This window comes from Manis javanica, chromosome 9 (assembly GCF_040802235.1).
Source record: "Manis javanica isolate MJ-LG chromosome 9, MJ_LKY, whole genome shotgun sequence".
Lineage (NCBI taxonomy): Eukaryota > Metazoa > Chordata > Mammalia > Pholidota > Manidae > Manis > Manis javanica.
The window spans coordinates 45,822,975-45,849,945 of NC_133164.1; the positions used below are offsets into that span (position 1 = coordinate 45,822,975).

General features: G+C 33.0%; 1 long non-coding RNA gene across 1 annotated transcript in view; it reads left to right on the plus strand.

Annotated features, from left to right (window-relative positions):
* LOC140843368 (uncharacterized) overlaps positions 1–26,507 on the plus strand; it is a 290,886-nt gene extending 264,379 nt beyond the window's left edge. The window contains exon 6 of the long non-coding RNA XR_012121054.1: positions 25,983–26,507. This is a non-coding gene — a long non-coding RNA (uncharacterized lncRNA). The remainder of the gene's footprint in view (positions 1–25,982) is intronic.
* Positions 26,508–26,971: the final 464 nt, after the last annotated feature.

Here is a 26,971-nt window from a genome sequence, read left to right on the forward strand (position 1 = left end):
TCTCAGAGGAAATGCTTTCAGCTTCCCGCTGTTCAGTATAATGTTGGCTGTGGGTTTATGATATATGGCCTTTATTATGTGGAGGTACTTGCCCTCTAGTCCCATTTTGCTGAGAGTTTTTACCATGAATGGATGTTGAACTTTGTCAAATGCTTTTTCAGCATCTATGGAGATGATCATGTGGTTTTTGTCTTTCTTTTTGTTGATGTAGTAGATGATGTTGATGGACTTTCGAATGTTGTACCATCCTTGCATCCCTGGGATGAATCCCACTTGTTTACGGTGTACGATCCTTTTGATGTATTTTTGAATTCGGTTTGCTAATATTTTGTTGAGTATTTTTGCATCTATGTTCATTAGGGATATTGGTCTGTAGTTTTCTTTTTTGGTGGGGTCTTTGCCTGGTTTTGGTATTAGGGTGATGTTAGCTTCATAGAATGAGTTTGGGAGTGTTCCCTCCTCTTCTATTTTTTGGAAAACTTTAAGGAGAATGGGTATTATGTCTTCCCTGTATGCCTGATAAAATTCTGAAGTGAATCCATCTGGCCCGGGGGTTTTGTTCTTTGGTAGTTTTTTGATTACTGCTTCAATTTCGTTGCTGGTAATTGGTCTGTTTAGATTTTCTGTTTCTTTCTGGGTCAGTCTTGGAAGGTTGTATTTTTCTAGGAAGTTGTCCATTTCTTCTAGGTTTCCCAGCTTGTTGGCATATAGGTTTTCATAGTACTCTCTGATAATTCTTTGTATTTCTGATGGGTCCGTTGTGATGTTTCCTTTCTTGTTTCTGATTCTGTTGATGTGTGTTGATTCTCTTTTTCTCTTAATAACTCTGGCTAGAGGCTTATCTATTTTGTTTATTTTCTCGAAGAACCACCTCTTGGTTTCATTGATTTTTGCTATTGTTTTATTCTTCTCAATTTTATTTATTTCTTCTCTGATCTTTATTATGTCCCTCCTTCTGCTGACCTTAGGCCTCATTTGTTCTTCTTTTTCCAATTTCGATAATTGTGACATTAGACCTTTTATTTGGGATTCTTCTTCCTTTTTTAAATACTGGATTGCTATATCCATCATGTTATTTTTATATTGATTTACATCCACTAATATATTCTGAATTCTTTGACATTAGAAATATGTTTATTTATCTTTCAACTCTTCCCCAACAATTAAATATGCTTATATACAGTTAACGTGAACTAATAATTTAGGTTAACTCAGGTGGGGAGTGAGTGTATTGTGATGCAATTCACCACCATGAGGAGAAAAGACAGGGACTGTAAATCAACTATGCTTTATACTTGCTGAATTTTGATTACTGAAATACAAAAATAGAAATATTCTGTTCAGTAAACCAGGGAAATAAAAATATTGGTCAGAGGAAAACTCAATGGTAAATATGGTTATGTGAAAAAAAGTTTAGAAGTTACAGTATAATACATGAATGTCAATTAGGTCTCCCAGGCACTAGAAGTGGAAGGAGACAGTGGTAAATTTGAGAATAAATCCTAAATTTTAAATGTTATCCACATACAAAATGTAAATAATTACAAAGAAGCAAGAAATTGAAACAGAATGTTTGTAAAAAACAGCATAAAATTACCATTACTTAAGCAAAAACAGTAAACAACCTGAAGAAATTGTAGCCTAAATTCAAAGGTTATTAAAAAACCTTAAGATTTAAACACAATGAGGCTATTGGCTATGCTAAAAAAGAAAGTCATTTTCAGTGAGACAAAAGTAATATACACCAGATTCAGCAGATTGAGAAAAACAGTGAAGATTTAGAACACCAAACTCTACTTTAAAATGACCATAATAATAATATAAATAAGTAATAGCACTAGTAAATAGAGAACAGTAGAATCCAAATGCCAATTTCAAAATCATGATAAAGTGAAAGGGGATAAAAATAAAGCAATAGCAAGGGAAAGGTGCAATTCATAATCTTCAGAATGTGAGATGTTGGTGGTGAATGCACTGCATGAACAGTTACATGCCTTGATTTGAAGGGGAAACTCCTTAGTTAAAAATGATCTGTGAAGAAGAAAGGCAGTATAGAATTCAAATGTGTATTTACCACTGACCTGAATAATTTGAGATCTGCCACGCCAGAGCTGGTGTTAACAGCAGTATCCAGCAGAGTGTGTGTTACCAGGCAGAAGGTCCCTGGTCATTCAGTGCTTCTACGTGTATCATCTTTATTCACATTTAATTGGCAAATGTAAGCCACATAAATTTAAAGTATAAGAAAACACCATCTTCTCGTGCATCCACAAGTAGAAACAAACTGGACCTTAGTGAGCTGCAGTAATGATTAAGACATCAACTGATAAAAAGGAAGAACAAAATAAGAAAAATACTAGGTAATATATGAGCTCCACATCTACTATTACTCTGAAAGTTGTCATACAAAAGTTGAGAATGAACACATTTAGTTGTAAATCTACTGAATTTTTTTTAGTCTGTATTTCCCCTGAATTACAAAGATTCAATACATCAGTTTCATCTTTCTTGAAATTTTTTCTTGTATTGATTTCTGGAAAAATCCATTTTATGAATTTCACCTTACTACTTTTTTCTCCTCCAATCCATTGTGGCAGATGCTATTGTTGCCCCACATGTATCTTCTTATTCTTTCCTCTTCAATGCACATTGGCTTCAGTTCCAACTGTCAAACAGAGTTTTCTCTGGTGGTGGAAGCCTACTTAGCCACCTACATATAGGCCAGAAAATATAATATTTCCCATTGCTCTCAGGGAAAGTAAAACTCCTATGTGAGTCTTCTAATAACCTTCGTATGTCAGCTCCAATATCACTCCACTCCATTTCATCCCCATTCATTCTTTGTATTATGTGTTTCGATGTTATTGAAATAACAGAAGCTAAGGGATACTTGGAATGGGGAATTCAACTTGGTAGAGGAGGGAACCTCCAGTGGAAACTATCAATAAGAAATTTAGTGAGTCAAAACTTTTAGTAAGCTAAAACTTCATAGAGAAAAAATATCTTTCAAAGCTATGGGAAAATGAATGTGTATTTGTAGTTATGGGTGTTTGTGTATAACAATAAATATTTATAATGTATTATCACTGATTATTTGAAGAATCCTCTTCAGCATACACTACTAGATGATGTAAATAGTAAAAAAAAAGAAATTGGCTTTTCAAGAAATGAAGTCAGGGACAAATTATTTTGTCTCTACATGAATAGAAACAGAAGTGGTTGTGCTATTTCCACAATACAAACTAAATTTCCCAAGAGGTGACCATACATAAATCCTTACAAAGCTTTTTAGTAGATGCAGTGTGTTCTACCATTTGTATTAAATTACTTGGATATTATTAACATAATGTCAATAATTATACCAACTTTGTAAGTTATAAATCAAGACATGCCCTTGTATGACTTGGTAGCTCCTGTCTGTGTCTAGGAACAAGTTGAAATATAATGCAGTTCTGTGGAAGAGGAATGGTACATACACGATAGGACGTGCCCAGTGTGTTGCATTTGTCTTTTTCGTCATAGAAAGGGATATGTCCCATCATGATATTGTGCATAATGCTTGTCAACAGTTCCTATTAGCAAAGTAAAACACAACTAAAAGATGCATCTCTTATTTAATGCTATGTTCAGGAAATAGTAAGTTTCTCAGGAAGATTATAAAGGAGGACAATATGGAAATGATTGTAGAGAGAAAGACTGTAGAGGTGAAAATGCCATGTCATGACTAAACATTTTGCATATCATTTCCTCTGAGAGTTGCTCTGACCCACCTCCTATTGTTCTTATTATTAATATTAACATTTATTTGTCAATTACTTGATTCACTTATACATGTCAGTCATAGGCTATACAATACAGAAATAAAGGGTGAAAGAAAACTTGCTTTGAGTCAGGTAAACAGCACGTATACAAGCAGATGGCTGCAAAACACTGAAAATTATCTAATTTTATATACAAGGTAGAGTAAGAATCTGGGGTAAGGATTACATAAATACTAATCTGGTTAGTAAAATCATCAATTTTTAAAAAAATGAATTCACTGAGGGCCATTAGAATCAAAGTAGGGAAAACATTAAGTCCATTTCTTGATACTATATGGATAAAACAATGAATTTAATACTTTTTTTACAATTCTTTTTTATTTTATCAGTTTAAATGTCATATATACTTACCTTAATCACAATAAATATTCTAAATCAGCAGACACGATATGGAGTAAACTATTTTAAGTTATAAATTAACATATTAAATAAAAATTTTAAGTAATATAAGTGTTTTTATTAAACTTAATCAAAGGAACATGGTAGTATGATGTTGAGAATGAAGGTGGAATTCGAGCATTCACACCAAGAGAAATCACTACCACTATTAAGTAGAATAAGTTTGAATGACACTTTTGTTTGCAAAAGTGCATTGATCCATTTATTCTGCATATGTTTGTATTCTTTCATGTATTCCATTTTTGCTCAGTACCTCGTCTCCACTCTATAAAATTTCATGATTTTACCTTAACATTATTGATCTAAATATAACTACCAATAGTGAATTCTTATTGAAGATTGGAAAAAATCACATGGGAGAATATAAGAAAGCAACTGAGTAATATTTGGTTTTCTCATAAGTTTTATTATCAGGCATAAAAATAAACATTCAATTAAAAAATAAGCCATGAGGTAAAATATACAGTACAACTGATCCCACAAATGTATATAAACAGTGTTATAAAATGTTACATGTAAATTCTGTTGAGAAATGTCTGGAAAAAAATAATGAGCCATTTTATTTTAACCACAATTATTGGTAGTACAGATTTATAACTAGGAGGCTTAGTTTATTACCTTTATTACTGTATTGGAAATGAACAAAAATTAAAATAGTGAAAATTATTGTAAGCATGGATAATATATGAAAAATGATCTCTTTCACTTTTTTCTACTTAGCTCCATTTTTAAAATTATTTTTCAAGACTTAAAATTAAGTATCTAAACATGGACATTCCACAGTGTTTTCAATTACTTAACACACTTTTCTGCCCTTTTTAATGGTCTGAACGAGATGACTAACATTTTGCAACTCACACATCTTTCAGTGATGGTCCCAAAAGACAATCAGAGGTAGAAGTGGAGAAATGTACAATCAACTCTGGCCAGAACTAGAGTAAAGAGTTATATATGGTCAATACAAGCCCTATTAATTCTGATTGTAGCATGATGATTGTTGCTTCTGCTTCCTCTCCAGGGTTAAATTACTTTGAAACAATATGAAAACTACTCAGAAGGGTTAGTCAGAAACCATACAAAATGTTTTCTTCTGAGCAGTCCAGTTATCACTAAGCTGCACACAGAGAAGGGATAAGAATGTGATTTTATAGTGTATATTTCATGCCATAGACACCCTTAAAGTGCTCTATAATGGAGGTAAATACCAGTCTGGGTAATTCTGAAGCTGTTAGGTGAGTGTTCTATGGGAATTGGCCTTGGGATTTTAGAACCCATTTTGTGATTGGTAGAGTATTGCTGGGACCCCAAGAACATTCTTTATACTTTTCTTGAAGGATGTTTGTGTTGTTGTTTTTCCATTTCTACTGGAAAGGTCATATACTCAGTCACAAGCTCAGATTTCTGAATGACAAAAATGTTTTAAGTACCTACTATAGGCTAGTTAGATGCGAGACTTGCAAATATGAATGAGAAAATGCTTACTGAATTCTGGGTGCTCACCATCAGCTCTGAAAATTAGAGACTGTCATAACCTAGTGGGGGAATGAATGTACCAGACTGCGTGATGGGCTGTTTACAAAGCTACAGAGGAGATACAAAACTTGAATTTGAGTTTGAAGTAACAGTTGTATCAGATTTGTCCATTCAACTTATCAGAGTTAAGAGTTGTATCAAGAAAAGTCAAAAACTTTTAAATGTAAAAGGTAGATATCCCATGGCACATGCAAGAAAACTGCCATTAATTCAATGTGTTTTTATATTAGGATGAGAAAATAAAGAGAAAAAAACTGAAAATATTCAGGCTTTGTTAAATTAAGTTAAAATAATTAAGAAATAATAAAGAAAAATATTATAATAATTGAGAAAATTTGAAAGACTTAAACAGAAAAGTGACAATGAATACATTGTTGATTGTATTTACATATTTTATTTACATTGTTGATTGTATTTGCATACATTTACATATGGTGTCTGAGTGAAAATTCTAGTAGCAGTATTGTGGATGGATTGAAAAGACAAGGAAATCAGGGAGTTTAAAACAATTATGTCGAAATTATTAGTGTGAAATAAAAAGGATTTGTTAAAGAGATTTAGAGTGGGTGAAAGAAGACTTACGCAAGAGACATTTTAGACATAGAAAATTTGTAACTGAGGAAAAACTGAGTAACTTGTAATTTTAGAACCAATGTGTTTGGATTTTTTTTTATCTTAAGCAAGTGAATAGCTTTAAAAATAATGCTGTTAAGATAGGAAAGGCAAAGCTAAGAATAGATTTGGGGAGAGAAATTAAGTATGAGTGGCCATTTTAAAGTGGTGATCATTCTTGTAGCAATTTATTCTGCTTCATTTACATTCTACCTGAACTCAAATCCTGGAGATGAGAGGTAAGTCATGACCAGTTAATGTTTTAGATATTTTAAGTATAGACAGTATTGAATGGTACAAGAGAAGATGAAATCCCCTTTCAACAGGAACACAATAAAATAAATGACCAATAAAAGAAGTATGGAGGAAATTATGGATTTAGCAGCAGAAAAAAATTCTATATATATGTATATATATATATATATATATATATACATATATATATATATATATATATATATATATATATATATATATATATGACATATAGATGGGATGTCTTATTTAGCCATCTGAGAAAAATGAGAACAAGGAGACCATGTTCCAGACACAAAGAAAAGATGGAGTTTTTGTAAGAAGTTAACTTACACCTTTTCTGTATTCTGTTAGCCCATTGTGAGGATACTTTCCAGGTGTCAGTCAAACCTTCCAACCTTTATTCTGTTTCAAATTTCCCACCTCATAAATTTACATATTTCGGACAATGTGTTTATTATCTTGCACCATGCATTGCTTATGCAACTTAAATACTTTAAATCCTGTCAGGTTTGCAAATTGTACGCTACCCATGACTTTCAACTTTTAAATGTCAATATATATGAGTCTTAAAAAGTTTGAGAATGAGTTCATGTGTTTCCTGTCAATGATGAGGGGCACAGAAAAGAATAGCAGGCTCCCCTGAAAGTTCCCTGCTCTGGCTGGGCTCCTCCTTTCACTACCACCTGCCTGATCTATGTGTGCCAACTGCTCACTCTCTTTGTGGGAGGAGAATAGCAAGTCATGTGTGCTGCTCATAACTTCTAAGATTCATGGAGAACAAGTTGCAGAATGTATTTGTATATATTCATGTCCCTCTTAGAGAATAATATAAAATTAAAATACTTCAGACCAATTTTTTTCACAAGACTGACTTGTTTATCTCAAGGTAACCATTTTAAATGTGGAAAACTATGAAAACAGGCTTTCAGAATAGGAAAAAAAAAGCAATAATGTTTTTATATCCAGAATACATTTGTCCCAGAGAGAATATAGGGATTATTTCATCATTCAGTTTTATTTACTTGTAGTTCATTTTCTTGAGACATATATTGGCTTAATTTGAACAGATGGATTAATGTTTTAGATAAGGCATTTAGCCACAAGCTATTTTGTATTTAGGTTCTTTTTATAGCTATTTACCATATCCCACCATAGATCCATATATGGAATTGCCCATTCAAATCAATGATGCATTCTGAATAAAAATATATGGCAAGAGGCAGAAATTACTTTGATATGGGCTTTATAAACTAAAATGTCTCCCATTTTGTTTAAGTTACATACTTGGGAAGACTATATACCTTTTTTGTATGACTAAACAAACAGCTGGCTGACTAAAGCTTGGGTACAGCTATTCAGTTTATCTTTAGCTAATTCTGCCTTTTTCAGATGGGATCTGACAGTAAAATGTGCATTAGTAAATATTTTTCTCACTCTTCATTATACTTTGAATTGATTTTTGCATGGGGTTCAGAGTTTAGAAATGTTTTTTTATAAGAGCTTGTCCAGCTTCTTATAGAATTTCAAGAAGGTTCATAAAACGAAACAAAATAATGAACAAAACAAGTTATAAACTATCAGTCAATAATGTAGGTGGTCATTTAATGAGCACAATTCTTACAATGATCAGAAGCTGTTAAATTATAGAAACACTTTCAAAAAGAGTTGACGAGTAAAGATAATAATCTGCCTCCACCATAATTTTAAGCGTGTAGCAACATTTTTTAAAACTATGTCTCCCTCTTTGTCCCAATCTCTTTTCCTTCAGTTACATTTAAACTCTTTTTGTCTGTGTCTTTATATTTGACATTAAGACTGAAACAATTGTCAAACAAAAATACATACAATCAAATAAAAATGATTTACATTGTTTTAAGTATATATATAAAGCACACAAAGATAAGCACTGAAGTTGGGGCACTGAATAAGAATCATTGATACCTTTTCATGACATTCATAGTAGGTCTTTGTAGCACTTAATTCTTTAAAAAAATTTCATTGGCTTCTATATATGTATATTATAGAATACTAAATGATATATTGATCAGCACATCAAACATTTATTGTATAATCCAAATGTGATCTCATGTGGCCTTTTCTTGTTGCCAAAGGGGAGTATTAATGCATATCCCCCTACAGACAAATCTGTTGGTGAATTAATGGCTCAATTAACAATATTTAAAGAATATAATTTGTATTACAAAGTAGCAGACTCCAGACTGCATATATGTCAGACAATTTTTCATAAATATTATTTCTATTAATCAAAAGTTTTGATAGACTGGGTTCCTTAACTATTTGAAATGATGTTTTCCATGAGGTTCTCAATGAGGATTTATACTATTGTTTGAAGATAGATAAATAAACTTAAGACAAAAGATCATCAGGTGGTAAGAAATCAGTAGTTACTCCCAATGAGATTTGGGAAGTCTAACAGGGATGCTTAACTTAAAGAGACTAGAGGACGTCTGTAAGAACAAGCAAACCCAAATTTTTCTTTAGGGAGCAGTTTTCAAGCTCCTGTAACACATGAATGCATTTACCGTAGTATCTCTAAAATGCTATACTAAAAAACAAAATGGCATAGCTCCTGTTAATATTCTAAGTAATTATCTACAGGAGCTGCAGAGGAGTATTATAATGCTCCCTCTGAACCCCTGAGTATATGCAAAATAGTTTCTTTCTCAAGTCAATGACATGAACTAATGTCAAAACATACTCATAGATGACTGCATTCATTTATTGGTTCTGTGTAGTTATTTGAACCAAAGAAATGCAACTTGGAAATGATTGTGAAATATAATTCGATAAGTTTTGCAAATTAGCCTTTCTGACAATAGTTTGTTTCTAGTATTAATTGTCAGCTGGGCTCACTAAGTTTTCTTGAATTCACAAATGATCTTTACAGTATAACTTTAGAAACATTCTGCAATGTCCAACATAAATTTATAGTAAATATTTGTGCTTATTAGTATATAATATAGTAAAATAACATGTACTTACTAAAATAATGTTATTAAGTTATTTTGCTCACAAGAATTTATTATTATACATTATAAATTGAAAATCCTAGTTAAATGATGTGTATCAGTTATCTACCATGTTCATCTATAAAGTTATTTTGGAAAAGCAAAACACTCTCATTGGTGGGCACATACTAACTCTGGTTCCTCCGGGTGTTAAGAACAAGCATTACTTCTTTTCTGAATTAACTTTTTAAAGTAATTAGCATCAAGTACTTTAATATTCTTAAACAAATTATTAGAGTTATTATCTAAGCTACACCTCTTATGTTCTCTCTAAACACTTATTAAATATTCTCTTGAACTTTCTACATAATAGAAGGACATTCTTAAATATTAAAAAAATTTGAAAGTAAATTAAGTAAACTTTTGTTGTTGGAGTGTTAGAGATGTTTGTTCAAAAAAAATATTTATCTCCCCTCCCTACTGAAGCTGCCCTAAAGAGTATTTTTAAAAATATATAATACCATCAGGAGATTGAGAATGGAAGATCCAATAGCCATAACAAAATACCACAGTCTAGGTACCTTATAAACAACAGACATTGTATCTCAGATTTCTGGAGGAATGGTGGTCCAAGATCATGGTTCAGTGTCTGGTGAGAGCTCACATTCCCAGAAATGCCTGCCATTCTGCTGTTACCTTACACAGTAGTAGTAGAAAGCTAGCTGTCTGAGGCCTCTTTTATATGGACTCTGCCTTCATGACCTAATTGCCTCTCAAAGGCCACACCTCCAAATACCATCACATTGGGCATTAGGCTTCAACATATGTACTTCGGGGTAAAACAAGTGTGCAGTCTATAAAAAGTTGTGTATATTCATTTATATAGTCTTTCAATTATATGCATAAAAATTCAGATTATAGTATAATCACTTGTTAATTTGAGATATACCCTTAGACAGATGTGAATGATAAAATAGATGACTGAAGATTGACCTATTTCTAGTATAGTACAGACTGCAATTCAAATAAGTAAATGCACAACAAAAGGAGACCCACAAATTAACAAATTGATAAATAAAGAAAACAATTTGAATTGTTAAAATCAAAACAAAAGTGTCTATTTGATTAGCAACTGAACAAAGCTGAGAAATGTAGATTTTGACGCCTCTTGGGGGAAAAATGATACAATTTAGCCAGTAAAGCAGGAGAATTCTGCCAAAGGGAATTTTTGAATTTTATTAGCCATAGCAACAAAAAAGCTACAACAGCATGGTTTTATTACAGGGAATGCATTCTGAAATGTCACACTATACAGTGTGACTGAGACAGTAGTTGAGAAATTTACGGATTGGATTCAGACTAAAAATACTCTGTATATTTGAGATAATCATCTTAAGGGGCATTGTAGATGTATTCAGAATCATCAGCACTTCTTCCTGTCAATTTCACTGTATTCTAAAGACACTTGACAACTTTCACTGAAATATATGTGAACAATCCTTCAGTCCTGCAACAACTCAGTTAGCATTATCAGCTAAGATGTGAAATGCTCTATAAAGGTAAACCAGATAAAGTGGATCAATATGGACTCTGGCAATATAAACCTTCTGGCATATGAGAAATGCCATGATGATGCAGACTCGACAGCTGATACTGTCCTCCTGAACAGCTCTCTATAAAAGCTGCAAAAAAGACAAACAATCAAGCTGATAAAAATCCCTGCAGTTGTTTCAGAAGTGAATAAAAATATTGCTGTCTGGGAGCCTCTCATGATGACCCCGAAACATGATTCATTCATGTTAATTAATTCAGCCTTTTCTCCCTAATTCTCTTAAATTCTGAGATTCTACCTCTTTAGCTGTGGCATACTACACTCAGCAAGACTGGGCTGTTTCAAATCTGTATGACAGTTCAAGGTTGTCCTCAGCATTTGTGGCTTGCTTATGCCTCCATTTCACAGAGCTTGTATGGCACTCCTGCGATCTTTTATTAAAAACTTACACTGTGAGTCTTTCCTGTCCTGTACGTTAGGACCTCAGAAGTCAGCACTCTGTCCTAACAACAAATAAAAAGCTGAACAAGCTGAAGAATCAGCAGCTCTTCTTAGAGCTGCTAAAGAAGGGAAGACACAGGGCAAACCACTGCCCCCAAAATCAGAGAGAGAGACAGGCAGGTACAGAGAATCACAGCTTGTCATACAGAAACCCAGGAGTAGAAACCTCCACAAGAACCAGTGCTGTATGTCCTAAAGGACAAGGTGCTGGAGGCCCAGAGTAAAACAAAGCTGGAAGACCCTGCCACAGGGGAGCCCCTGCACTTTTGTGGTATTTTCCTCCAGGAGCTCTACCAGGTTCTCACAGTAAATATCAGAGAAAAAGCCTCTCCTCCTTCGAGCTGGAGGAGAGGAAATGGGTCCATTTTGAAATACATCACAGCATTCTATTCTTAACAAGTCTTGTCTTTAGTAGAAACTATTTTACAGAAGCCTAACTTACCTGAGAGGCTGGGAAATGCATATCTCCAGTTCTCTGTAGTTTTTTGTCTCTAGTGGGAGAAGGAAAATACCTAATTCCAATTCCCACTAGCCATCCTGTTCACCTTAGTGGGGGAGAACTGACAAGCACTGTTGAAGTTCCCTGTCTAGGGGCACAGGCTCAACAAATGAATGAAGTAATCATAAGATTATAGAACTCCCCTCACGCCCATCTTACCACATCACAAAAGGCCTGTTAACTGAAGTTCCTTCACCTAGTACTTCATGTCATTCTTTCAACAACAAAATTATAAAGCATACTAAAAGGCAAAAAAACACAGTTTGAAAAGACTGAACAAGCATCAGAACCAGAGTCAAATATGGCAGGAGTTTTGGAATTGTCAAACCAGAAGTTTTTTGAAAACCATGGTTGATATGCTAAAGATTTTAAAGGAAAAAGTAAACAACATGCAAGAACAGATGGATTATATAAACAGAGATGGAAATTCTAAGGAAGAATAAAAAAAAAATGCTACAGATAAAAAACACTGCAATGGAGTTGTCCAGTCGAACCAGGTTTGAGAGAAAGGTGATAATTCTGTTCCTAATCTGTAATCATTCACCCACCATCATTGTTGAAAATCTAACAAGCCTGATGTTGCACTTTGGGCAAAGAATTTAAGAAAAGTGCATTAGTCTCTGCTCTTATGATTTTTCAGTCTAATGAGGAAAGATATACATTCCTTAGAGATAAGGAGGGCCTAGAAGTCATACAAGAAAGGGAGTTGTAGTTGGGGAAAGACTTCCCAGAAAAAGTAAGTCAGTCAGGGTTCCAAGGGCTCTACATTAAAAGAGCTTAAAGGCTGATTTGGAGAGGCATAAGCATAAAGCTTGACCTCAACTGACTGAGATCTATCCATGAAAAAGGTAGGAACGTAGGACCACAGAAGGTTTTGCTTCTTTAGGATTCAGTTTTCTTATTTGTAAGAATAAATATTTTTTTAATAACAATTTAACTTCTAGAATTTTATCTGGAGGAGGTAATAGGCAAATATGTCAAGGTGTACTTGTTAATCTATTATTACAGCCTATTTATTATGACAAATGGCTAAAATATTATGGAATCATACAATATAATTTTATATTATATCTTACTTAAAGTACAAGATATATGTGTATTTATATAACGATATGTCATGATACAGTAAATGAAAGCATTTATCAAAAAATACATTACTGGCACTTGTAAAATTCTGTATCTATGTGTTTGTGCATGTGGTACATGTGAGTGCATGCAGAGAAAGACTCTTGAAAGGTAATTTTTAAGTGTAAATAGGGATTTCAGATAACTTTATTGTTGTTATTTATTTAAGTGTCCATTGGTTACTTTTTATATTTTCCATCTTAAAACACATATGTGAACATAGTAAATTAAAATAAGAATGTTAAAATACATTATCTTTAATGTTCTGTTTCAAAAACACATTACAATACTCTAAAATTGCAATTATAAGTACAAAATGGCAGGGTTAACATGATGGTAAGTAATTTCAGTTGGCAAAGAAAGCATGGAGATAAAGGCAGTCAGAAAAGTTTACTATACTTAAATTGATATTTTAGAGATATTTGAAGTAGTAATCCTAAAGTTAATTAATTTCTTCATAGAAAGTAGTTGAGTCAATAAAAGTTGCATTTAGGATTTTGTGTTCGTGTGTCCAGATAAGAGATTTCCAAGGCCATCTTTTATTCAATAAGCCATATTGAGCATTTCCCATAATTAGTGACTCTTTAGAAATAGGAAAAAATATTTGGTTTCTAAAATGCTGAAAAGAAAAGTCTCAGCTATTTAAAATGGGTACTTCAATAAGTAATATGTACAATCAATCAACTTTATTGAAAATAAAAATATATGAAGCTGTGCCAATATAGGATAAGCAATGGTGTATGGCCATAATACAATAATGTAATATTAAGAATCTGTTTAACATGGAAAAATTGTATATCTTAATCTTTTAAAGGAATTAGGGTCAAATTTGGCCAGTTTATTTCAATCATAGCTTTTTATTTGTCTAAACCTTTTTTTTTTCTTGAGTTTTTGTATACTTGTCTCTAGGAAGTTTTTGAGTATACACATACATACAACAAATGTAATTATTGGCACTTCAAAGTTTTCCATTAATACTCATTGTATATTATAATACTGAAGCCCCCAGAAATTCCAGATTTCTCAAATATTCTTCAGCTCTGGACTGCTGCTTCACAGGGATTTAGAAAGTGCAATTTCTTTGAGTTGGAAATGTAATTAACGGTTCTCTATTTCAAAGCAGTATATTGGCATTATCATTTGTCAGCAAAGTAGATTTGCATGATGCCAGCCAAATTATTTCATGGTTGGTTAATTGTATAGTACTTAGAATTTCTGCATTTGGCTATCTTGGTCTGTAACAATTACCACCCTAATGATGGACACAATTTGTTCCTTAATGCACAGCATCTCTATGAAAGCCTAAATGATAAATTCACAATAAAATACACTCTGTATTACAAGCACAAACTTTTATATTCTCTACGATTCTCTGATAGGTAGGTTAGAGTTAGGTTCTTTCAAATCGCTGACTAAACACTTTGACAACTTTAACATGAGTAGAAGAAATAGCCTATTTTTATCTCATTTGAGAGTCAATATTTATCCATAATTCTCAGATGAATAGAACTTTTGTTTAGATAATAAATTATGGTAAAACCAAGAAGAAAGTTGAATAAAATATTAACACATATTTTCCTATTTAAGCTGGGATACATGTCCATTAAGCTCATTACATCAATGAAGCATAGTACTCATCTAACATTTACTGCTCTTAATTGATAAGATATCAGATCATGTTATCACTATTAAGCACTTCTCCCATCTTTCTGGGAGAAAGTTACTTACTTCATAAAACCTAAATGCATCAATGTAGAATTGTATGTACAGAATATTTAAGTCAATGGTAAATGATCAGTTCTATTACCCTAACATAAATTATTTCCTGGAAGATGTCAGTTACTTTAGAAAATTCATTGACATTTTAAATTTGTAAAAGAACCTACGCTAGCAGCCTAATGTACAAATACAGAGATCATAAACACACACACAGATACACACACACATCACACAAACATTGGTCTGAATGTTATTTATTCAGACCAATAATAATAGTAAGCCATTGGTTTGTGAACATATTATTTTGAATCTTGAAATGAGAATTTTGCCTGTTACAGTTTTTTATGCAATTTATTTTTGTTATACATTGTTGATGAAAATGTCTATCTTGAAGAAAAAAGCTGATTAGTTTTCTTGAATAAAACTAGTACTGTTCTTTATATTAAAAAATACTAATTTTAAATATATCAAAGAAATGTATGTGATCAAGAACAGAAGAAGGGTAAAATGCTCTGATGTTCTGAGTATGAAATAAAGTAGTAACAATATTACATATTCAGTGAGTTAGGCTTTGTTTCTTGCATTTATGAAATAGCATTTATGCAAATAGATTATAAATCATTCATTGTAAATTCCATTATTTTAAGGCATTATCTTGAATTCCTTATCAGCAAAGACTTTCAAGCCAAAAATCTTCAAATTAATTAAATTCAGCAATATTAATAAGACACTTGCAGCTTTTTACCTATGACAATAGATAATTGATCTCAAATACTAAATTTAATAAGTAAAAGTCTGCATTAGAGGTCTTAGAAATGGATCTCTTAATCTATAACATCTATACTCACTGATAAAGCTGAATGAACTAGAACAGATTTCTAGTTAAGAATTCTGAGTGTAACTGTCCAGTTTTCCCATCACCATTTATTGAAGAGAATGTCTTTTCCCCACTGTATATTCTTGCCTTATTTGTCATATGTTAACTGATGATATTTCTGGACTTTCAATTCTGTTCCATTGAACTATTGTCTATTTCCTGCCAGTATCATACTGTTTTGATTCTTATATTTGTAGTATTGTTTGAAATCAGGAAGTGTGATACCTCTGGCTTTGTTCTTCTCTCTCAAGATTACTGTGGCTATTCATTGTCTTCTGTGGTTCCATACAAATTTTATGATTATTTGCTCTAGTTCTGTGAAAAAATATCACTGGTATTTTGATAGAGATTGTGTTGGAAGCAACTTATGAGCCCATCAATAGATGAATAGGTAAAAAGTAGTACATAATATACAATGGAATATTACTGAACTATAAAAAAGAATGACACCTTGTCATTTGTGACAACATGGTGTACCTAGAGAATATTATGTTAGGTGAAATGTCAGAGAAAGACAAATACCGTATAGTTTTACTTACATGTAGAAGGTGAAAAATAAATGAATAGACAAGCAAACAAAAGAGGAGTAGACTCATAAAAATGAAGTACAAACTAGTGGTTGCCATGGGGGAGGAGGATGGAGGAATGGTAGAATTAGGTGATAGGACAAACTTCCAATTAAAAATAAGTCATAGAGATGAAAAGTACAGCATAGAGAATGTAGTCAATGGTAATGTTAATATCTTTGTATGGTGACAGTTGGTAACTGTGCTTATCATGGTGAGCATTTCATAACATGTAATTGTTGAATCACTATGTTTTACACATATTGTGTATCAAGTTGGGAAAGCAAGGCACAAAAATGTACCTCTCATATAGGAGTGCTTCCACAATTCATCTGCAAAATTTTATTTATTTTCTCTTTTTAGGGGGCAAAGTTAAGAGGGAGTTAGTTGTATGTTAAGAATGTGTATGCATATGTGTGCTATATGTGTGCATATGGTGGGGGTAGGTGTTCCTGGCATTAACTCTTCTTACCACTTCCCTACCTTTCTAGCATTTAATCCAACTGATCTGGCACTCTAATCCTGGAAAAGAGCAGGGTAGCCAATTTGTGTTGCAGTGAAGAGCTGAAAGGGCTTAGAAAAGAGAACAGTGGAATGCATTAAAGAGCTCAGCCTTAAATGTTCTTCATTTGTAGTGGGCAGAATTAAATTCTTTTGGATAGCATGAAGAAATCAGATACTATTGGGAAGAGAGGAGTGAATATCAAAGAGTAAATCACAAATGTCTACTAGCAGACCTGTAATTTGTTAATTATTTCTGAATCAGCCACAATATGCTAGATTGTGTTGATTTTAAAACATCAACAACAGGACCACCACCAACAAACATCTCAAAAACTCAGTGGTTTTAAGTCCACAAAGACTTGCTTTTCTTTCACGCTGCATTTCCAGCAGAGGTGACCATGCCTTCTTCCTTGCAAGACTATAATTGGCCAGAGTGCTGGTAGAGGACATTTCAGTTGTCATGAGAGACCCACATGGCAAGGTAACACACCACTTTAACTCATAAGTCACATTCCAAATCTGATTTTAGGGGTCACGGGTATAAAAGACTTTCACAAGGATAAGTCACCAAATATTGAGGAACTACACTACCATCTCTTTTAATTACAAACTAATCATAGCACTAGAGTTTCATGTTAGCTATCATGCTTAATTCTTAAGACATTGCTCTTGAAAATATTTTTTAGTTTTACATATTAATATAATGAATCTCAGAAAGGTTAAATAATTTGTGAGAAATATAATATCATGTACAAAAGGTAACATCAGAGCAAAAAGGACTGTCTTAACTGAAACACATACTCCTCCACTGTATTATACTATCACCAGTTTACTAACTGATTTAAGTTTAAGATTGAGGAAATGAGGTTCATAAAGCAATGTTAAAATTAAGACCTCCTAAAATATATTTCATTAAATGTTTGGTCATAATTTAAGTTACTTTGATTTAGTGTATTTACAATTGTGTTTAAATATTTTTCAGAAATTCTTTTCCTGCATAGTTCTGTGTATCCTTTTACCTTACTAAATTAAAATTTTTTTGCCACAAAGGATATGAATTGAATAAAGATTCTAAAACCTCTTTGATGATAAAATGTAGTTCACATAGACTTTAAGCAATTTGTTTATCATTTTGAGTCTTAGATTCATTGGTATAGAATGAATATTTTGAACAAATGTATTTCTAAATTCCCATAAATGCTTTGGGTAATCATTTTATCAAATTAAGTCAAAATGTTGGGAAATTCAGTTTAAATTCATATGTTCAATTTAGTCTGATGAAAATGGGATATTTCATGTAAAAAATTTACTACAGGTAAAAGTCTGAGAGATTAATTCCTCTCACATTTTGAGAGCTGTATGGTCTTCTGAGTTAACTACCACAGAGGAGTGACAGGCTTCACCAAGAGATGGAAAAAAAGAGATGCAGAGAGAGGGCAATCTAGTAGTGCAGTTGATCCTGTTTTACACCTGGTATTTGATCCAAGAAAGCAAGATTGGTTCCCAAAAAAGGTGAATGAAATCATGTGATTTAATGGAAAGCCTATGATTTTTTAGTTTTGAGAGCCAGGATTCATATTTGGCTCCTTCCCTTACTTCTGACTTTGGAAAGCTACTCCCTCTCTCTGGGCCTCTATTTCCTTATTTCTAAATTAATATAATAAAATACTAACTGTATTGCTGTGAAGATTAAATGCAAATTCAGGGACCTAGGTTGATGATATATGACTCATAGTTGATGTTTATATATTATTATTATTATTATAATTATTGATATTTTAAAGAGACTTGCAATAACACAAGAGATGAGTAAATAAGAAATGGAAATGTGGAAGACTGGCCAAAAACTGACATGAAGGAGCATTTCCCAAACAAATGTAGAATTTTGGAATGATGGAGATTTAATTAACGGAGGAGAGAGCATCTGTAGCAACACTATCAAAATGGGGTGTTCTGACAGGGGACTGCTGGGAGGACAGTTAGTAATAACATACATGCATTGAGAAAGCATTACCACTATGAAAATAAAGCCCTCTGTGTGATACTTTCCCCCCTGTATCAGTTGTTTCTTCTATTGGTTTTTATGTATTTCTAGTTTAACTGCAAATGTTTCATTATTTTAAACCTTTTTACACCTGATATATTGAGGTCTTGCCAAAGATATTCAAACATAGATTTCTATTTTATTTTTTCCAAATGGTTCTTTCTATTGACAGGCTTACTGTAAGTGAAAACAATCAGCAACATTAAACAGATGTTCAAACATGTGTTTAGTAAAGTGTGTTTTCCTGGAAATATAAACAAATTTATAAATTCTGTCTAAGGAATATTTTTCCCCTGCTCTCCAGGATAAACTAAAACATGAGTTAAATAAGAATTATTTACATTTTTTTACATTGTAATAGAATTCTATAATTTTTACATTATAATTTTATTATTTTCATTATAGTTGTAAAACATAAATCAAGACTTCAGTCAATATCCTAAGAGAAACAATTTTACATATAATCGTGATATAATCATGACATTTACTTATGTTTCCTTGTAAAGTTCTATACTACCATTATAATGTTGATTACATGGTGTAGGAATAACTTTTGAACGAGTTGGGTCATAGACTGTACAAAGTGTGCACTTACCCCAAATCTTAATTATCAGTGTCATGATCAAAATTCAGATCTTTTTTATTTAAAGAAAATTTAATAACATAGTGTTTCTGGAAGACAGCTTTATGAAATACATTTACTGCAACTCAGCTACCTTGAGTTAGGCCAGCAGAAGCAGCATTGATATATTGAGAAAATGAAAGAAGTGCTTTGGCCAAAGTTTAGTAATCACATTCAAATAATTGGTCACCTGCCTCTAGTAAAGAGATAGTATTCCTACGGAACATGCGGTTGGTATTTGTTCCCAGGGGTGGCAGTGGGTTATACTGATTCATTCATTCTTACTTGTGAATTAAAAAATGAGTAACAGGTAACGAAACTGGCCTAGGTTACTGATATGCCCTCTAGCCATTGCAGAGAAATGTTTTTCAAAACAATAAAGTTTCTTATTCATAGACCAAACAGTACTCATACTTAACAGTATCGTGTTAAAACCAACTTAACTGACCAATCTTGCTGTCCTGAACTAACACGTAAGGGGACAGCAGGCTGTTTGCCAGAAATTGAGACTGAATCTGTTTTATCTTAATCAGTGAAAGGAAGAAAGACATTATTTAACAAATATAATTATCAAGATTATCAAGATTATCATCTGAACCCATTTTAATGTTTTGGGTCACTTCTTTTAGAAGTAAAATATTAACTAAAAAAGTTGTGTTTGCACATCAGGGCTCCTTGTATTTTGTTATGACAAAACGTTTGAATGCTTCACTGTTATTAGCTTATCCTCACTTTAATATTTTATTAATAAATTAATATACTTAATACATTAATTTGAAAACTGTATTAAAAGGTTTAAAGACAGAAGTGTTGCTTGTACCTGCTGGTAAGGGGGCGTGTGTATCTCTTCCATTAACAGAGCTCTTTGAAGCTAAATTTTTGCTGGAATGGAGCTCTCCATCACAGTAACAAGGTAAAATAGGTCAAGCCTGCATGGGGCCAAACTAAAAGAAACCAATTTTCTAAATAGTTTCCCTAGCTGGAGGACAAACTAAAAAAAACTTGCCTTTCTGGAAAGTTGCAGAAGGCTGTAATGCAGTAAGGGAGGAAAAGCTTTGCATACAAAATGAGAGGGTATCTTTCAGCAGGAATAAGAACATATCCTTCTTTATCAGCATTTTCTTTTGATATTTAAAGAGGAAATGCTTCTGTCAGTGTCATCTCAGGAATTATACATAGATAGGAATTAAAGAAGTACATAAATGAAGGGCATAAATAATACATACATTAGCTACTGTCAATCTATTGGTAAATATAATTACATATTTCCTTTAAGTATTTAAGTTATAAGTTAAAATAGTAGAATAAGGTGATGGTGTGAGAAGCATGTCACAATATCTTCATTGTGTTAGAATTTCTATTTAAAAGTCAATTTGAAGATAAAGTCACTTGCAAAAATTTTGTGTTTCTTTGACCATAAATTTAAATTATTGACATTGTGGACATATTAATTTGATTTTGGAATATCCTTCCATTTCTAAGTTTTAATCACTTATTTGAAAAATGTATTTTACCTCTTGGGATGATTAAAACCAGTGCAAATGTCTCAAAACAACTGCAATGTCTGGTTTATGTAACTGGCAATGAGGTATCTGTGGCCAATGCTTTTAGCTAAACCAATCGTCATAATTTATCTCTTCTCTGAAGTGACCTCTGAGTCTATGACTATCATTTATTCATTTTGCTTTGTTTATTCAAGTTCACACGGGCTCCACTTATCCATTCTTACATTCATTCATTGATACAATAAATATTTATTACTTTACTGAGTTTTATTTGGCTTCATAACCCTCTCCCTTCACTCATCCCATTCCTCCTCATTCCACCCTCTCCCTATTTCTCACCCTCCATACCTCATACCTTGCTCATCTGCTGTGTCATTTATCTGGAAGCCACTTCCACAAGTGCCTCCTATGGCTTAGTTGCTCATTTCATTCAGGTCACTGCTCAAATGCCATCTCCCAGAAAGCCTCTCCTGATTAGTCTGTACAAAATATCTCCATATACCCATCTTTCTGTAGTTTTTTCTTGATCTTTTTTTAAAAATAGCCTCTTTTACTGTTTGAAATTATGTCATATGAATGTATATGTTTGTTGTCTCTCACTCTAGATTATAAACCCAGAAGGAACCACTGTTACATTAAAATTATGTTCTCATTGTGTGGAGCAGTGCCTTGAATATAATGGTTACTGTCTTCTTTCAGGCTGCTGTAACAGGATAACATAGACTGAGTGGCTTAAAAATTTATTTCTCACAGTTCTGGAGTCTGCAAAGTTCCAGATAGGGTGTCAGCATGGTCTGATTTGGGTGAGAGCACCATTTCCTGTTCTCCTGTAATGGTCCGAGGTCTGTGGGGGTGGGAAGTAAGCTCTCAGCGGTCTCTTCTTATAAGGGCATGAATCCCATCCTGCGGGTCCCCACTCTCAGGACCTAGCTACTTCTCAAAGTCCCCATTTCCAAATACCATCACATTAGGTATTTGGGTAACACAAACATGAGATCCATAACAAGTATTCAGTAAATAATTGTCAAATGAAGGAATTTTTTTAAACTTTAGGAAAATGTTCCTATTTAATTATTCTTTAAGATTTCAGGTATAAACATTGCTTTTATGATGCATAACTTTCATATATAATCTGAGACTTTTAGGATAGTGTTGTTTTAAAAAAGCTTTCTGGTATTGTTTCTTGTTTCAGTTTTAAAATTTTATATGTATATAAACTCCAAATTTTGGTGGTTTGTTATTGATTGATAACTACTTTATGTAAATCAGATGATGAGATTTAAAAAAAAAACACTAATAAAACATCAACCCTAGAAAACCATTGCAAAACAAGTCTTAGAGGAAAACTTACCATTATGTGAAAGTGAGAAATGGAGTTCCTAAACTCTAGCTTAATAGGATCATGGAGCTCTGAGGAGTAGAGGAATTACAGGAGAATCAGCAGTTCTGTACATTAGAAAAACAGAAGCCATTGCTAACATTCTCCGTATGCGGAACTTAGTGGGGGCAGTTCTACCTTAAATTTCTAGGAAAATTAGAAATTTGTCTCTTCTTCCAGAACATAAGCTGAAACTTTTGCAGTGTTCAAACTATTCCAAGTGGGAAAAGAGTTCATATTTCAGCCACCAATATTTATGTATTGGCTTTCCTTAGAGCACTTAAATATTGTGGCCTTGTGATCTTAAAATATGATACTAAAATGTAGAAGAAGAACTTATTTTGTTCTTCACATGGTCTTGTTCAAGTAACTGAAGTTATAAAGAGATTATGAAAACAGGTGGGCCTTATATCTAACCCTGACCATTCAGCTATCTGAGCTAATCATAACTTCATAAGCAGAATCTTTAAAGCATGGAATCTCATTCCTCAAATATATGCATTTTTACTTTACTGTCTCCTTAAAATGTTGCTTTGCCCAATTTAATAAAACTGACCTGTTATATTAGTACCAACGAGTCCTCTTCTTCATTTTTGAGCTTCTTTTCATCTTTAAAGTTAATATTACACAACATAGTTTACATCTGTTTTCCAATTATTTTTTGTAATAATTATTACCGTCTTATTTTTTTCCTCCAGTTATATCATAAGCCTTTTAAAAGCAATGTTTTTATCCTGCATTCTCTCTTTTTCAAGTATCAGTCAAAAGATAAAATTTTAAATTGATACATGTTTTGACTACTATGTATTTCTTAAAGCATGTGATTTCACCCAAAGGTATAAATAGTGCTATTCGATATGGTAAAATTTGAACTTACATAACACCCCAAAATCCCTACCACACTTCCATATTATTTTTATTCTACATTTGTGTATCTGTTACTAGTGAAACAGTTTACTTATCCATTTAAGCTAAATACCTCAGATTGATCTTTTTCTTCCCTTCTCCATTTCTTCCTTAGCCTTCAAATCTAAAAACAGTAGCCAGATGTTTTTAATTATACATTATTAATTTCTCTCATAGTAACCCTTTGTCTTGATGCCAGTCTCTGAACTAAGGTCTTCATGGTGGTCCTAACTCATTTTTCAGATTTTAATTTCTATGCTCTCTACTATATCTTTCTAAAAGGTAAAATACATTTTTACAAAAGGTATTTTTATCAAGAACAGCACTGATAAAATCTCAACTGGGTCTCAATGTCAAGGTATTAATGTTTAAATATCACATCCTGTATTTAAACAAAGCCCACCTACAGTCTTTATTATGTCCTCCTTAAATAAGAATGCATATCCTTCCCCAATAAATACTTGATCCTCTAGCTTTTATGCACTCGTTGTGCCAGTTCTTCTCTATGAAATGCTTGATTTTCCTTCTCATTGAAATGAAATAATTTATACTTCCAAATCCAACTCAAATACTACTTCTTGCCTGATTACTTTCTTTATCCTGCTAGTCAGTGGTTTCACTTAGTGTAATATTAAGCACCACTTTTATTTAAAGAGCCACATTTTTCTTAATCATGTTTATTGCATTCTCTTTTATCTCACGGGTAGTCATCAATTTCCTTGTAAACCAAAAGTATGTGTTTTTCAATTTCATATTTGCAAAGGTAAGCTAGAAATGCCTTACAGGTGGTATAAACTCAATAAATGAAATAAATGAACTAGTCAATGAATGGCAAAATGAAGGAAGGAAGGAATCATAGGTCCATATGTACGCCAACATTAGGAAGGCATGGATGATGGAGAAGTAACCAGACACGAGACAGTCAGACAGAGTGTAAAGTCCAAAAGCAATAAAAGAAATAAGATATCACCGAGAGCTGGCTGTTTTCTGTCTTTCTGTAAGTCCAGTTAACTCAGCTTTTCCTGCACTGTTGTGTGAACATGTACATCCTTAAATAATTCCCTTTTAAAGTTAGATTGCTCAAAACACATGCTGTCTCTTAGTGCTAACTAAACAGTCATTATTTGGGATGCATTCATAAAAGTCTTAATTATCTTTTCATGTATGCCTATTGTTTCTGGATGAAAGAACCTGTATCTTTAACTTTTCTTTATTTTTCACTCATATAAATCTATCAGTACATTAAACCTAATGAATAGACAGGAGAAACTGTCTGTTTAATTGGCTTCGTAGACCATTCTAGGTTACCTGAGCAGGTAAGACACCTACATGATGTGTGTGTTTTCTATGTGTGCTTGTGTCTTTTGGAGTGGGATAGGAAATTCCAGAGTCCATGCTATGGAACTCTGATTGCCCTGATGTGTCCTCCATATAAATTTATGGCAATAATGTATTCTTTACATTCAAACTGGTAACTAAAGAGGTAAAGTGCCTTGATCAAAGCCACCCAGTTACTAAGTGACAGGATTTTTGTAGTATTCCAAACCATTTTTTACATTTCAATCCAAGTTCCTTCCTGCTACACCAATCTGGCATCTCATCAGAGACTGGAGATTAGAAATCCAGTTACATGCCATTAATTACCAAAACATATTTAAACTTTGTTCACTTCTGTAAACAGTCTGCTTTAATTTCAAACTGAAAAATTAGAAAGAAAAATGCGAAGGGATTTTTTTTCATTTCCCAATACTCTGACGTACTAGTTCTTTCCAAAAACCACAGGCATCTTGATAGTATTAATATGATACATTGTGGCAGTAAACTGAACTTTAATAGATCCATGATTTTAATCCATGGCAGGAAAATCTAAAGTATGGGTAAATGATTTGAGGTGAAACAAATGTCTTTGTAATTTGAAATTCCTTCATAGTTTGGCAATGGTCACTATAGACTTAACTTGTAAATTACATCAGGATTAAAAACATAAAGTTTTTGTGAGGAGTAAATTTTGACAATATCTTAATATTTTCAACTTAAAATAAGACCTGAATTGGAGCAAATGTAAGAGACTAAGAAAGAAATTTAATATATTAAGTCATATGCTCTAAAGTCACATTTCCATTTGGAAACCTTATAACCTAACAATGGAAAGACATTTCCTTGACTAGAGTTATCCTGTCCATGTGCATCATTTGATAATATAAAAACCACCTTAAAAATACAGGTGTATACCCTCAGGGTTTCTTCTCCATACATCGTGCAGTTTGCATAACAGGTGCTCTTTGTCCCAATAAGCAAATGAGCCAATAAGATGAGGTAAGGGAAAAGTTGAAAGAGGAAAGAAATAACGGAAGAAAGTCTTTTTTTCTAGCAGTGTAGCAGAACATGTAAAGATTGTGTCATCTCACACAGCACAAAGAATCCCTGGATTTCTTTTTCCATCCCAGAGCAGCAGGTTTTCCCTCCTCCCTAGCCATCATCCTGAACCATACTTCAGAGACAGCTCACTTCTTTAGTTTTTGGTGTCTGTTAACATGTAGAATTGAAAGTACACCGTACAGCTTTGATGGAGCATTTTTTTCCTCCTCACAGAAACAAAAACCTGAAGGAAGTTCAGGCTCTTCTAAAGGGATGCTGAAGCCACAAGTAAAAGTCTGGATTCCAAGGACAAACTGTTGTCTAGGCATCCCATTATCCCCAGCAATGTTATGTTCCCCTGGAACTTCAGAGACCCCTGAGGATGTTTATATAAATTACCTCATAGTGTGGGAGAAATCTAGCATTATCCATGCCATTTAAATACGTACTTGAGGTGCGAAAAGGGGAAAATGTGGTAAGCAAATGTTACACTGTGTCAAGAGACCCAGAAAATGTTGAACCTTACATAAAAACAAACCCAACTTCCAAGATTAATGACTGTTTAGAAGGTAAAAATGGATGAGAAGGAACATATTATGTAAATGTAACAGAATTTTTGTTTTATCAACCCTTTCAGGATTCCTGAAATATGGGTTCAGCAAAGAGATTTATTTACAAATACTGTAATGGTTTGAATTTTACTGGAAGAAACCATTGTTTTATCAAAGAACATGCTATGAAAGAAAAGACTTTGTAAGCAGGGAATAGAAAATAAAAAGTCACCATCGTGACAGTTCTCGGAAGTGTTTTGTATTTTTTGTCTCCGACTTTAATCTCTCTCTCTGGACTTCTGTAGGCTGGGAAAAGGTTTTATTTTTGTTTGGGGAGCTTGATTGCCAGATGACGTTCTCTGAACCCCAGTGCTCTAACTCTGCCACCACAGCATTCATAGCTAAAGATTTTAATTTTTGTACAACTAGACCAAAGTAGACAAGAAACCGTGTAGGCAGCAACATGGACAGTGAGTGTCAGTCCTGAGACACAGATGGCTATTAGTAAGGTAGGCATATAATGCTCCTCTCTCTTATATTCATTCCTTCTAGTTGCATAAAAGATCCCTGGTGCCTGAGGCTAAATTTTTTTTTATTCTTTAGCTATTTACCGTTATCTCTAAAATAGCAACAATCTAACCAGAATCTTGTTTTTTCTCCCCATTCTTTTTT